General features: G+C 42.7%; 1 pseudogene; it reads right to left on the bottom strand.

The window, feature by feature from the left end:
- Positions 1-1842: 1842 nt before the first annotated feature.
- On the bottom strand, positions 1843-3109 carry LOC125343984 (annotated as a pseudogene).
- Positions 3110-14696: the final 11587 nt, after the last annotated feature.

Below are 14696 nucleotides of genomic sequence, written 5' to 3'. Positions count from 1 at the left end.
CCCTTCTACAGCTCTTCTGGTACAGCAGAGAGAACTTCCTGAATATCCCTGAATGAATGGCATCAGTCATATGGTAGCAAGTAAATCTGAGAAGGGCAGGAAAAAATGCCAACCCACAGCATTCATAAACCTGTGCATTACTAGGCAACTGTTTACATAGGATGAGCCAGGGGCATTGGAGATGCTATAGACCAGTTTCTTACTTATACCTTTCTCCATATTATTAGGAAGAGTTGGATACAGTGGTTGAGAGTACAAACTGAGAGTGCAAATTATCTATGTTCAGTTCTGAGCCCTGTGACATCTCAGCAAGTTACTACAACTCTCTGTGCCTCATTTCCATAATTGTGAATGAGGACATCTCCAAATCTCCCGTATTTGGATTGTTGTGAGTATTAAATCAGATCCTACAGGTCTGGAGTATCACAGTAGTAGCACACATTAGGAGTGCAATATATGCGAGCTATTGTGGGATTCTTGTCAACCTATTGGAAAATATTCAGTGTTTGCTTTTAGCCATGAGGAAGAAGTAGGAAGTTGGGGTGAGAAGCTTAAAGTATAAATTCTGCAACTTAGCTTCAGGATTTTTAAACTCCTGATTCCGGACGTTTTAAACTCCCAGTCAAGGAGATCTGACCGTATTGATATTGTTCTTTGAGCTTTTCAGTGGCTCCCTTTATTTTAAGACTGAAGTCACGCTCTTCTGTAGTCTACTGAATAACCTGCAGTTCTTTCTGGCTTACCACATTTACTCTTTCAGTCTTTCTTGCCATATTTATAGGGGTATAACTGACAAATAAAAGTTGTATATATTGAATGTTCCAATGTGGTGTTTTCATGTATGTGTACCACATGAAAGGAGTACCAAAATCAAGATAATTAACATATTCATCATCTCACACAGTTACTGTGTGTGTATGTATATGTGTGTGAGAGAAAGACAGAGGAGGAAGGGAGAGAGAGAACAACTAGGAAAGATCTACTGTCTTGGAAAATTTCAAGTACAGTATTGCTAACTGTAGCCATCATGATGTACATTACATCTCCAGAGTTTATGAATCCTGCACATCTGAACCTCTGCATCCTTTAGTCAGTGTCTTCCATTCCCCAAGGCCTGACCACCTTCATTCTGCTCTACAATTCCATGAGCTCCACATATAACTGGACTCATACAATCTTTTTTTCTTTCTATACTTAGAATGATGTTCTTCACTCATCCATGATGCCACAAATGACAAGCTTTCTTTTTTCCAGCTTAAGAATATTCCATTATATGTGTATGTGTGTGTGTGTGTGTGTGTGTGTGTGTGTGTACATACAGGTATATACATGTATATAATAGTTTTTATTGTCAACTTGATTGGATTGAGAAGCATCTAGGAGATTAGTAAAGCCTACTTCTGGATGCGTCCAAGAGAACATCTGCAGAGAGGATTCACTAAGGGGGAAGACTCACCATGAATGTTGGCTGCACTGTCCAATAGGCTGAAGGCCTAGCACAGATTTCTTTCTTTTTTCTTCTTCTTTTTTTTTTTTTTTTTTTTTGGCCAGTCCTGGGGCTTGGACTCAGGGCCTGAGCACTGTCCCTGGCTTCTTTTTGCTCAAGGCTAGCACTCTGCCACTTGAGCCACAGCGCCACTTCTGGCCATTTTCTGTATATGTGGTGCTGGGGAATTGAACCCAGGGCCTCATGTATACGAGGCAAGCACTCTTGCCACTAGGCCATATCCCCAGCCCTCTTTCTTTCTTTTCTTTCTTTCTTTCTTTCTTTCTTTCTTCCTTCCTTCCTTCCTTCCTTCCTTCTTTTCTTTTTTTTTTTTAGATTCTAGTGAAAGCATTATATTGCTTAGCTGAATTTATTTCTGAACTTTCAGCTCAATGGCACAGGAATATCTTTATATTTTTGATACGCTGAAGATTAAATGACTACAGAAATACTTAGCACAGTATGACCAAATATAAAAGACTTCCTTATGTACAGGGGAAAATATTAAAACACATTTCCCTCTGGGTTGGAGCTATAACTCAGTGGTATGGTATATACTTAACACGTGCAAACGAGCTGGGTTCAGTCCCCAGCACACAAACCACAACCTCTTCAAAACTGTGATCCTGAGCCAGACAATTAGCCATCAGTCTTTAATGTTTCACGGTGTATTTCTCTGGTCAGCTCTGCTTGGGCCCTCTACTTCTGGCCTTTACCAATACCAAACATGGTTTAAGCCAAGAGGATAAGCAAGGCTCTATAGGCCAACATCACCAACTACTGGACAGACAGTCTAGAAAGGCCTTAAGTCTTTACACAAGATTTTATTAGATGTCTCTAGAGCAACATCCAGGCTCCAGATACAGCTGCCAAGGAAACCCCATTATGCTGTAGGGACTGGCTGTGGCATGGCAAGAGGTTCTGGCTTCCCACCCTCCTGTTCCGAGATGGGGGTTGTTGGCAGGATCTCATCTTTAGGCTCTACAATGCTCACAAGGTCAGGCAGGGGCTTCTCAGGGCCAATCTTGCCACTTGGGTCCCAGGGCATCATGATCTTCACTTTGATGCCCAGCACATCCTGTCCGGCCGAGCAACACAGCAATGTCAACATAGTAGTTCACAGGGTCCCCACTGTGGATCATCAGGCCATCCACAAACTTCATGGACTTAGCCCTCTGTCCGAGGAGTTTCCCAGAGATGACGACCTCATCCCTTGGCCCCACTCTCCATGATGTGCCGCAGCACAGCACAGCACAGCAGGCTCTCCACACAGCAAGCCCTCCCAGGAGTTTGCACTGCAGAGACTCGGCCTGTGCAATGGCACGCAGTCCTCTTGTGGCCACTTTTTCAGCATAGAGCTTTACAGTGCCCTCAGGGAAGCCAAACCTCTTCTGAACTACTGCAGTCAATTCCCGGATGGGCCGGCCCTTCTCCCCTGGGTCCTGGTAGCTAAGATAATGATTTCCGTCCTAGTGGGTGTAACTGGAACCCCAACTCCAGAGTAGCCATCTTCAGCCAGCTCATGAGTAAGAAATTCATTCAGTTCAGCTTTGAAGATGCCATCAGCAACAAACTTCCTCTTCTTGGAAATTTGCACTGCCATCTTGCCACTGCTTGCTGCAGAAAGGACCCTTCCTTTATTTCTTTCTCTCTTTCTTTCCTTCTTCTCTCTCTTTTTCTTTCTTTATGGTTGATGACCTCCATGATCAGTAAAAGTAATGACTACTTTGAAAAACAAGCTTGGATGCGGGGGGGGGGGGGCTCTCTCTTCACACAGAACCATGTAGGGAAGTGTTTCCTTATGTTCAGCTATCCAGGCATTCCAAAGCCTACAGCTATAGTCCTTGGTTTAGCTAATGCACAAGCTGGCCATGCACTTTGACATTACATGGCTTCACAGGTATGAGGAATTTAACAGTTACCAAGTCATAAAGGCTTCCACCAAGACTTCAAAGGAAGGCTTTGGAGACAAATCAATGTGTAACAAGTTCAGTTTTCCTGCAAGACGCTCCCTGAGAAATTTATGCATGAACGTGTGGGAATGAGGCTGAAGACGAAATGAAGGCACCAGGAAGCTGAAGTGCCAGGAAGGTGGAATATCTTCTCAGGAAAGCCACAGGTAGTGAGCAAAGACAACTGAAGAAAGAGGCCAGGCGGGATGCAGGTGGCAAAGCATAGGAAAAGGGACATCCAAGCCCTTTTGTGTTTGTATCACACCATATGTCCCAGATGCTGGACATGTTGCTACAAGATTTAATATTTACCCAGCTCGGTTTTGATCTCTCTTTGGTCCCATCCATCCATCAATGCCTCTATTCCCCTCTTTTGAAACAGGAAGTGCTTATTCTGTACCACTGTTTGGGATTTTTATGGGACATCACAGCTAAGAGGACACTTTGAACTTGTACTTTTAAACAATACTGGAAATTTTTAAGACTATGGAGATTCTTTGAGATAAACATAATGCATTTTTCATGATGAGATGTATATGAGCCTTTTGGAAACACCAGGAGTACAATGCTACCACTGAAGGACATGGGTTTGAATATTAAGTTAACAAGGGCTTTATATAGGGTTGTTAATCTTTGTTGTCAACATGGTTGAGAAGTACCTAGAAGATTTGTAAAACACATATCTGCATGTGTTTTTTCCAGAGAGGATTAACTAAAGGAGGAAGGTCCACTCTGAAGGCAAGCAGCGCCATTACATAGGTTTTCTCTCTTTCTCCCCCTTCTCTCTCCTTCATCCCTTGGCAGCTACTATTGCTCTGCTCTACTATACCCTTCCCATCATGATGGATTGAAACCTCTGAAACTGCAAGCCAAAATAAATCCTTCCTCCCATAAGGTATCTTGATCAGATATTTTGTCACAGTGATGAGAATTTTAATACACACCTTCTTTCTCTATTTTATTTGTTTACCCAACCCACTTCATTTGTTCCAGACCACACCCTCTGTGATTACTGCTGCAATGAACAAAGAAGAGCAGATATTTCTTCTTCATACTGATTCCTTTGAATGTATACCCAGTACTGTGGATCATGTACTTTTCCTATTTTTAATTTTGGGAGAAATCTCCACACCATTCCCTAGAATGACTATACTAATTTACATTCCCACCAACAGTGCTCAGGTTTCCCTTTCCTCTAATTCCTCAGCAGCACTTTTTAGCTTATATTTTTCTGACAATAGGCATTCTAATGGGAATGTGATTATGTCTCTTTATGGTTGTAATTTTCATTCTGATTAGTGATATTGAGCATCTTTCAGAAAGCTGTTGGTCATTCCGATGCCTTCTTTTGAGAAATATCTATTTGGGCCCTTTGCCCTTTTTCAAATTGTGTTATTTGTTTTCTTCCTATTGAGTTGTTTGAATTCTTTATATATTTTGCATGTAAGTCCCTGTTGTATAGTTTAACTATTTTCTCCCATTACATACATTATCTCTTCACTCTAATGAGCATTTCCTTTGTTATACAGAAACTTTTTAGCTTGTTGCAATCACATTTGTCTATTTTGCTTTTCAAATCTATGCTTTCAGGGTTCTGTCCAAAAAAATGCTCAGATCAATGTTGTAGAGTTTCCTTCTAGTAGGTTTAGGTTTCAGATCTCACATTCAAGTATTTCAGTTATTTTGGGTCAGTTTTTTATGTAGCATGAGACAAGGAACCAACTGCATTCTTTTGCATGTGGATATCAAGACTTCTCAAGAGTGTTGATTGAAGAAATTGTCCATTTTCCATCGTATATTCTTCTTTTGCTATATTCATGCTATCCACTCTGCCAGAAACACTTTCCTCTAACATTCCTCATGTAGCTAACCATTATTTGATATGGGCACTACCGAAACCTCCTTTCAATGGGGAATATTCTGAGAGAAATGTTACTCCTGTACCTTTGGAATCCACTGCAGTATTCCTGAAAAGACCATACTCTTCCTAAGCTATTCCAGCCAGTGCCAGTGTAGCGACTAGCTGAGCTACTTGCCTAACCTAGATCTCTCTGCTCTACCTTGTTGATATTTTCTCAGAATCCTACTTCCCAGTAGAGACTCTTCCCCTTCCACCCTTCCTTCTTTTTTTTTTTTTTTTTTTTTTTTTTTTTGGCCAGTCCTGGGCCTTGGACTCAGGGCCTGAGCACTGTCCCTGGCTTCTTCCCGCTCAAGGCTAGCACTCTGCCACTTGAGCCACAGCGCCGCTTCTGGCAGTTTTCTGTATATGTGGTGCTGGGGAATCGAACCTAGGGCCTCGTGTATCCGAGGCAGGCACTCTTGCCACTAGGCTATATCTCCAGCCCCCACCCTTCCTTCTTGACATTCTACTTCAACAGTCCCTGGTCCTCCTGCATCTGGCTTTATCTATTTATCCTTTACAGGTATCTACTTACATTTTGATGTTTCTTTCCAAGAGGAACTGAACTTACACACTAAACCATGAAACTTCAACCCAAGCTTCACATTGCTCTCAGCTCTTTTTAAAAATTATTTATTTATTGTCAAAGTGATGTACAGAGGAGTTACAGTTTCATATGTAAGGCAGTGGGTACATTTATTGTATAACTTGTGTTCTCAGCTCTTCTCAACAAAACATGATAGCCACTATTTCCCTGTGCTCTATGCCGCTTCTCTGGGCTCCCAGAGACTATGTAACTGCCTCAAACAGAGCATTTCCATTCTTCTGCTGTTCTCATTTATCTCCTTTCTGACTACTGATTTTCCTGAAGATAAGAAAATGTCCTAATAATCTCTAGATCCAATGGTTGTGAACTATAACTTAGAGGTGGAGTATTTACCAGGCAAACATGAAGCCCTGGGTTCAATCCTTCGCACAAAAGAAAGAAAAAAGGAAAGAGAGAAGGAAGAAAAGAAAGAAAGAAAGAACAAAATAAAGAAAGAATCTCAGAATTCACAGTACATAGTATAATACCAGATACTTGAATGAAGACACTTGAATGAAGGAATGACTGAATTAATGAATTAATAGGAAACAAAGCTGTAGGGCTGACAAATGTGGAGCTATGAGAATATAAGCCTTGGAGAAATTCTTCGGAACCATGAAAGAAAAAGGGAAAAAAGATTTAAAGTGTAATTTCCATATAGCTCTTGAGTTTCCAAGGCCTGATTTCTATAGCATGGCCATAATTCTTAAGTTTCATGAACCAAAACACATGCACCTTAGTCTATTGAAAAATCATTCCTTAGTTTTAATGAAAACATATCTCTTCTTTGAGATTGAACGCTGCTGAGAAAATAGAATCTGTTTTAAGGCAATTTGGTCTCCAAGCTCCTGGAATTCAGAAGACCACCTTTCTTAATCAGAAACTGCATGATGTCAGAAAACTGAAATCTCTGGAGCTAGCTAAAGTAAAAGGGTTTCAGATCAGGAAACTGACGTCGCTCAGAGGCCCGGAGGACATACATACACAACACTAGCAGATCTCAAGACAAATGGAAGCCAGGAGCTGGAAGGTTGAGAACTGGCAGATTGAGAGCTGGCATTAGGGCCTGCTAATCTACCAGGCAGGCACAGACTCTGGGTCTGCATTTGTGTGAAACATGAGTTCTTTCTATGCCACTCCAGCAGTCCATGGCATCTGGAGCCTCACATCCATCCTAGGAGACCAGCTCATCTCCCTGTGTCCCCAGTAGTGAAATGTGAAAGAGCAGCCTGACTTGGCTGACTTTCCACACCTCTTGGATATCAGCTCTAGCCAGAGGGTGTGGTCTGGGATAAGAGAAGTGAGTTGATGTGCACAGTTTCTGCCACCCCTTATCCCTGCCTCACAGCCACAGAGCAGCTATACAATCAGACTGGGCATCAAATCCCTACACCTGGACCTCTGAGCTTCCATGTGCTCTTTGCCTCATGCTATTCATGTATGAGATGGAGTAAGTGGAAAATGCCAGCTTTGAACTTTTTTCCCCATAGGTCACATGAGTCCATCACTGCTCTGCCATTGCCCTGTGCTGTTGAGAGCATTATTCAATGGCACATTCTCCTTCATGCTTAGCAAAGCCATGAGCTCTAAAAATATATAAATACATGTGACATTTTAAGGCAAATTCTTCTTTAATTCCCCAATAATAACAAAAATCATTTAAGGGTACTTTACTCTTGGAAGATATACTTTGATCGTTTAAACCAAATGCCTTTTTAACAACATTTTTCAATTAAATGTTCAGCAGAGAAATCATTTTAACCCTGCAGCATTCTATCTAGTTTCTTTTTTTAAAAAAATCTAAAATACGGAATATCAGACATTAGAATAGAAGTATCACTGTACTAGACACGCTTGTCCAAAAGGACAGACCACAGGTCAAAGCCTCATCTCTCTGGAATTGCTGGCATTTAACTAGATGCAAAATGTCAGCACAGAAAAATGGCTTGTTCAATGCAAATATGAACAAGAAAGGAGTAGGTCTGTGTGTAAATGGAACTTGAGCTGAAGAGGGGCTACAGGACAAGCAGAGAACTTTCTTCTCATTTATTTTCACCCTCTTTGTGGGTGTAGAGATGCAGGGTATTTTTTTTCATGGAAGGAAAGGAAAGCTGAACTCAGGGCCACTAAGCAGAAGGGTACTGTCTTGTGTGATGAGCTGAACTTCTTCTATCCAGTCCTGTCATTCTCTTTCCTATCCTATCGTATTTTATTTCACTCTATTCTATTCTATTCTATTCTATTCTATTCTATTCTATTCTATTCTATTCTATTCTATTCTATTCTATTCTGGCTCTATTCTAATGTTTCTCCTGCATATTATCAGAGAAATTGACACTTAGCAATGTCAGTTTTATTAAGACCCTAAAGAAGGCATAAAAATAAGAAAATGTTTTCTTTTTCTTTCCTTACTGTTCTCTATATGGAGGAGGTTCTTATAGCTTGTAGCTGAATGGTTTTCTTTCTGTCTTCTGGACTGTGTATACTCAGACAGAGTTTCCTATTGGACCCGCCCCTAGCTCTGTACACTAATTCATGCTTTGGAATTGGAAGTCTCTGATAAGAGATTCTGATGGGATGACAGGAAAGTTTTAGTGCTGCTCTGTCAAATACAGTCTTGATTCACAGAGATACATTGGAGCAATGTCTGGGGAAAGTTACTGGTCCCCCTAACCCAAACCTACCCTCTGTCCTTTAAAGGGACATTTGGTGACTCTGCCTCTGGTGACAAGTCAGATCCTCAGCAGTGCAGCCTCAGCAAGCAGCTGTTCTTGGCACTCTGAGAATGGATTGACTCACTCAGCCAGCTCAATGGAGACTTGAATACACCATCCAGGATGACGAATCAGATTAATGCAGGGTGATGCCAGACATTCTTGCCAGCCTGACAATTGCATTCTCTGCCTATGAGAGAATGACATGGGGAGCCACGTTCCCTGAAGGGGCTTGGGGTTCAGAATAAAGTATGATCTCACTGGAATTTCCAAGGAATTGTTGAAGCCATGCTATCTGTTTCACCAAATTGCAGGCCAAACAGCTGGCATGGCTTTGGAACGCAGGTAGCATAGGAGGGCAGCTGGGGAGGCAACCCCAGCTGAGAACATAGAATGCCAGCTGGCACTTCCAACAGATCACAGGCACTGGGCTCCTTTGTTTGCTTGGGTCTGTTATAAAACTGGATGTTTCCACCACCATGACTGCTGCCAGAAAGGATTTGCCACTATCCCTAGCTCCAGATTCAAATCCACAAGCATTGTATCCAGCCTAAGTCACACATGTATGGCCTGACCACCGGTGTCTTAGTTTGGATTTCCTTAGAAGAAAAGTCTGAAGTGATGATTAGAGTGCAAAGAATTTTCTTGGGTGATGCTTCTGAGAAATACCACTAGGAATTAGGATATTGAGCTAGGAAAAGGGAGAAGTCAATGAACGACAGGCCATGGAGCTGTGAGCACTGGTGGGAACAGGCCATGGAGCTGTGAGCATTGGTGGGAACTTTGAAATTCATTCTGATTGGAGACCACTGAAAAGCACTGTAGACTCTCTGGGAGTTATGCCACTGAGAGGCAAGGAGACTGGAGTTTGGAAGGGCCAATTCCCATTTTCCTTTGATTAACAGTAGTCTTAAGTCCTGAGGGACAAAACTTTCTGGCCTTTCTCATCTTCACTGTACAGAGTTGTGTGTGCTCATATCAACATATACAGGGCACTAGGTGCTACATGCTTGTGCATGGACACAAGAACATCTATTCCAGAAAATAATTTGTATTCCTAGCTGTTCATGCAACAGTGAGCTCTACTTCCTACTTAGCCTCACAGAAATAGGGTTCAGATGTAAAACATGTGATAAGCAGACACCTTTCCTTTAACTGCCAACCCCTGTCCCCCTCTTCCTCTGTGAACTGACAAAACCTGATGTTTGCCCCGGAAATCACTTCTTTTTTTGACCACTGTCATTTGGCTCTGCTAATTGGCCTTCACTGGCACCTGACCCAAGATGGGTCAATCAGAATTCTTCTCCAGAATCTCTGAAGCTAATAATGAGTCTGTTTTCGCAAATGGCCTAGGATTTAAGATGCAGGGGTAAGGAGCTCAGAATACCATGGATTCTCCATATGGAGTGAAGTGATACCTTGTGAGATAGAAGAAAGCACACATGGGTCTGAGAGAGGGAGAACAGTGATCTCTGCCCATCCTGCCCTTCACTTTCCTGGAATGCCTTGATCCAATGCATTGTTCCTTTTGCCTAAGTTTCCAACCCATAGAATAGTGGTTAATAATGTGAGTACAGAAAGTGGAGGGAGTGAGATGATACACATGGGATAGATCCCTAGTGCATATATCTCCAAGATGACTGAGCATGGGAAGGCTTCAGAGAAAGCCTGTGGAAGAGTGAGGGGAACACAACTGAGCAGCATTGATCAGAAGAGAACATGAAGGAAGGGAGACCTGTGTTTCCTGAACATGGGCTGGAATGCTCCCTTACCTGTGTCTTCCCTCTGCATTGGAAGAGATCCTGCTTCTGACATTCACAGTGGCATATTACAGCCCCTCCTTGGTTTACGAGGCTCAAGACACATTTCCTGAATGAAGATTAACAGACCCTCTTGGGTTAAGCTCAGGTGAACCCCTGGTCCCGGCTGGAGTGAACAACTTGCTGGGCCCATCTGTTTTCAAAAGATAGAAGGGCATTTGTAGTCTTTTGGGAGAGACTGCAAGGATTTAATGAAATGTTTCTGTAGTGAAGGCTACAAATGAAATGTTGACATGCTCCAAAGGGTTGCAGGTTTCTCAATGTCTTTCTATACCATCAATTCTGTACTTTATACCAACTCATCAAATCAGTATGAGTTTAGGCTACTGACAAGGTTCTTAGAAAATAATGTGGCTTGTTCAGAGTTAAGAAAAGAAAGTTCCAGAGACCTCTTCTCAACTCATACCACTAGTGTTTCAGTTTAAGAAAGGTTGTGTAGAAGGTGGGCATGGTGATGCTTTCTTGTAATTACAGCTACTCAGGAAGTAGACGTAGGAGGATCATGGTCAGTCATGGCCAGACAAGCAAAACGTAAGATCATTATCTGAGAAACAAACTAAAGGCAAAAGGACTGGGTGCTTAGCTCAAGTAGTAGAGTGCCTGCCTAATAAGTGTGAGGTTCTGAGTTCAATCCTCAGTACCAACAAGAAAAAATGATTACACAAGTGTAAGTAAGTGCTTTAACCTCTCTGAGCCCTAGTATCCAGGCTGGATGGATAGGAACAATGAAACCTACTTGATAGGATGGTTTGATGATTATATGCTTCTTCTTCCCTACACACATGTACCTTATCTCTGGGAGCAAAAAAAAACATACCAGGTACCAAGAGATTTCTCCAAATCTCTACCCTCACCTTGGCAGGTTCCCATTTTCCCAGGTCTGTAGAAGTACCAGAGCAGGCCACATATTCTAGCATCTTTTGGAACTATAGCAACAAATACAAGGGACTTTGCTTCATACTGGGTTTTCTGTCAAAAGGGAAAAAAGGAGCCTGTGCTCCTCAAGCTATGTCTCTTCTCCCTTCCTTAAGATAGCTTTAGTGCATCTCTGGATTAAACGATATTTTATTTTCAAGTCCCCTTTCTTCTATTTTGTAATCGAAGGATCCTTACCCACCCACCTACCCACAATATCAGGAATATGTCTCAGTGGTCTAAAGTCCTGTGCCCTAAAACAAGGGCTATCTAGGCTACAAAGATGGCGCAACAAGTTGAGGGGGGAGTGTTACTGTTGTGCTTGAATTTCACATTCAGACATTTAAAATGTTATAGATATCTCATATGTTCCCTTGGAAAACTATTTTGGAAACAAAATGAAATGTTAGGAAGGAAAAGATCTTAACTAGGCTCGCCTGTAATCGTTGCTATATAAGAGGCTGAGATCTACAGGATTGGGTCTGAAAGTCAGCCCCAAAAGAAAAATCCATGATACTCCATCTCCAAAAATCCCAGACTGAAGAGAGAGAACGGGAAGGAAGGAAGGAAGGGAGGGAGGGAGGGAGGGAGGGAGGGAGGGAGGGAGGGAGGGAGGGAGGGAGGGAGGGAGGGAGGGAGGGAGGGAAGAAGGAAGGAAGGAAGGAAGGAAGGAAGGAAGGAAGGAAGGAAGGAAGGAAGGAAGGAAGGAAGGAAAGGAGGAAGGGAGGGAGGGAGGGAGGGAGGGAGGGAGGGAGGGAAGGAGGGAGGGGAGGGAGGGAGGAGGGAGGGAAAGAGATCAAGACATTGCGTTTCAAAACAAATGTATACAATGAGTTCCCCCTCAAACTATCTGGCTGAAGGAAATACTGGCTGAGTGAAAAATCAAATTATCTTCATAATTAGGGTCACACAACAATGGCAAGGTACCAACCTAGCTATGTGAGCACTGTCTTGGCAATCAAGTGGCAGGGGTTAGATCCCACTTCTGCTCCTGCGTCACCTGTGGATACTAATATAGCCACTCAGCCTTCTGGTTCTGTGATAAAAGACCTAAGATAATTAACTTACAAGAAGGAAATGTGGGGGCTAGGATGTAGCTCAGTGGGCAAACACTTGCCTTGCAAGTGTAATATACTGGATTCAATGCCTAGTACTAAAAACTAAAGAAGAAGGAAATTTTTATTTAGGCTCACAATTTCTGAGCTTTCTACTCATAGCCACTTTGTCTGGCTGCTTTGGGGGTCTGTGGCAAGGCAGCACAGCATGGCTTCAGGATGAGCCAGAGGAAATCAAAATAGAAGGACAGGAAGAAACTAGTGTTCAACCATCCCTCTTTGAGGGCACACCCCCAATGTCCTATGAACTCCCACCAGGTCCTACTACTTAAAGATTTCACCACCTCCCAATGACACCATAGACCAGGGACCACGTTCTAACATATATATGCCTTTGGGACAGTTTGTACCCAAACTATAGTCTCATGTCATGGCTTATTACAAGAATTAAATGAATTAAGATTTGGACTGCTCTGGCAACAGTAGCCAGTCCAAAATAAGCAGATAGTTCTCTGTGGATGTGTGCTCCGGAAAGCAGAAAGTACTCACCTTTCATAGCAATTTTTCGTCCTCATTGGCCTCACTCACCTGCCTCTTCTGCCTCCATACAAATTACTCACAGGGTACCACCATTTCCTTCTTCTATGTATCCCACTTCCTTCCTTCTTTTAAAAGGGTCAGGCACCAGCACCTCACCCCTATAATCCTAGCCACTCAGGAGGTTGAGATCTGAGGATCACCCTTCAAAGCCAGTCTGAACAGGAATATCCATGAGACTCTTATCACCAATTAATTACCAAAAAACCAGAAATGAATCTCTGGCTTGAAGAGGTGGAGCACTAGCTTTGAGCCAAAAAAAAAGGCTCAGGGACAGTGCCCATGCCCTGAGTTCAAGACACACACACACACACACACACACACACACACACACACGAGGAAAAGAAGAAAAATAGAATTCCAGGAAAAAGCACAGAAGGACAAACATTTTGATGACTGAAGGAAGGTAAAGACAAAAAAATGAATCCCTAATTGTAGACTGTGTGGCCTCTAGTGAGGAGACTGCTTGGTAAGGTAGGGCTGATGCTGACAGCACTGGGCAAGACAGGAGGAAAGAGGATCAACCTGAAATCCCTCCAGGGAGGAAGCTGCCTATTGGACCTACCAGAAATGCCTTCCTGTATTGCATGCAAGAAAATACACTTCCCCCAAGAAAATAGGCTCTAAATAGAAAGCCACACATGCCCTGGACTGGTTCTTCCAATTACAGAAAAGCTTCCCCCTCCCCAAACATCCTCTGATTGACATCCCACAAAAGCCACATCCCTGCAGTAATGATGATGATAATGGCATCAGTAATGGCCGCGACGCAGCTGTCACTCAGCCTTGTGCATCCTCAGGGCCTCCTGGGGATTGGCAGTATGCTAAGAATAGTCCTAACCCCAGTGTGCGACACTAATCGGTTGACCAAAGTGAACAGCATAAGGTGGGACCCATTTGCCAAAGGGGCTGCTGGGTTGAGGAGTAGAACAATACCCTGTTCTTTTGGAATGGGCTGTATATTCAGCCCTGGAAAACCCAGAAGAGAAACCAGAACAAAAGAGAGACTTTTCTCAAGGATGGCCCTTAGACCAATTACATTGCACAATGCTGCCTATGCCTGGCTCCTAGGGATTGCTCCCTGCTGGGTGTCACCATCCCTGAGCAGAGAGAAGTCACTCAGATATGGGGAAGCTATAGTAATAGATGATGCTACTGAAGACTGGTGATATTTTCTTCTCATAAAGATTTGGAAGTAGAAAGTTTAGGGCTGTAGGGTAGTTGGCTTTAAAACAGATCTGGGCTATTACCATCATCATCATTATTATTGTTCTTTGTCACAGTACTAGAGTTTGAACTCAGGGCCTCCCCTTATCCAGAAGGCGCACTACCACTTGAGGCACATGCCCAATGTCTGCTTGCTTTAATTATTTTAGTTTTGTAGGTTTCTCCAGGCTGGACCATATCCTGCTACCTGTGCATAGCTAGGATGACAAGTGCAGGTCAACATGGCTGGCTTACTCACTGAAATGGGGTCTTTCTAATTTTTTTTTTTTTTGCCAAAGCTAGCCTTGAACTATGATCCTCCCTGTCTCCTCCTTCCTTGTAACTGGGATACAGGTGTGGTTATTTCACTTATTATTGTGATAATTGTTATCATTACTATTGTATAACTGACCTGGGGTAAAATACACTAATCATGATCAGTTGGGCAAAGGTATGGACCCAAAT

This window comes from Perognathus longimembris, chromosome 28, assembly GCF_023159225.1.
Source record: "Perognathus longimembris pacificus isolate PPM17 chromosome 28, ASM2315922v1, whole genome shotgun sequence".
Lineage (NCBI taxonomy): Eukaryota > Metazoa > Chordata > Mammalia > Rodentia > Heteromyidae > Perognathus > Perognathus longimembris.
This window is presented reverse-complemented; position numbering and strand designations above follow the sequence as displayed.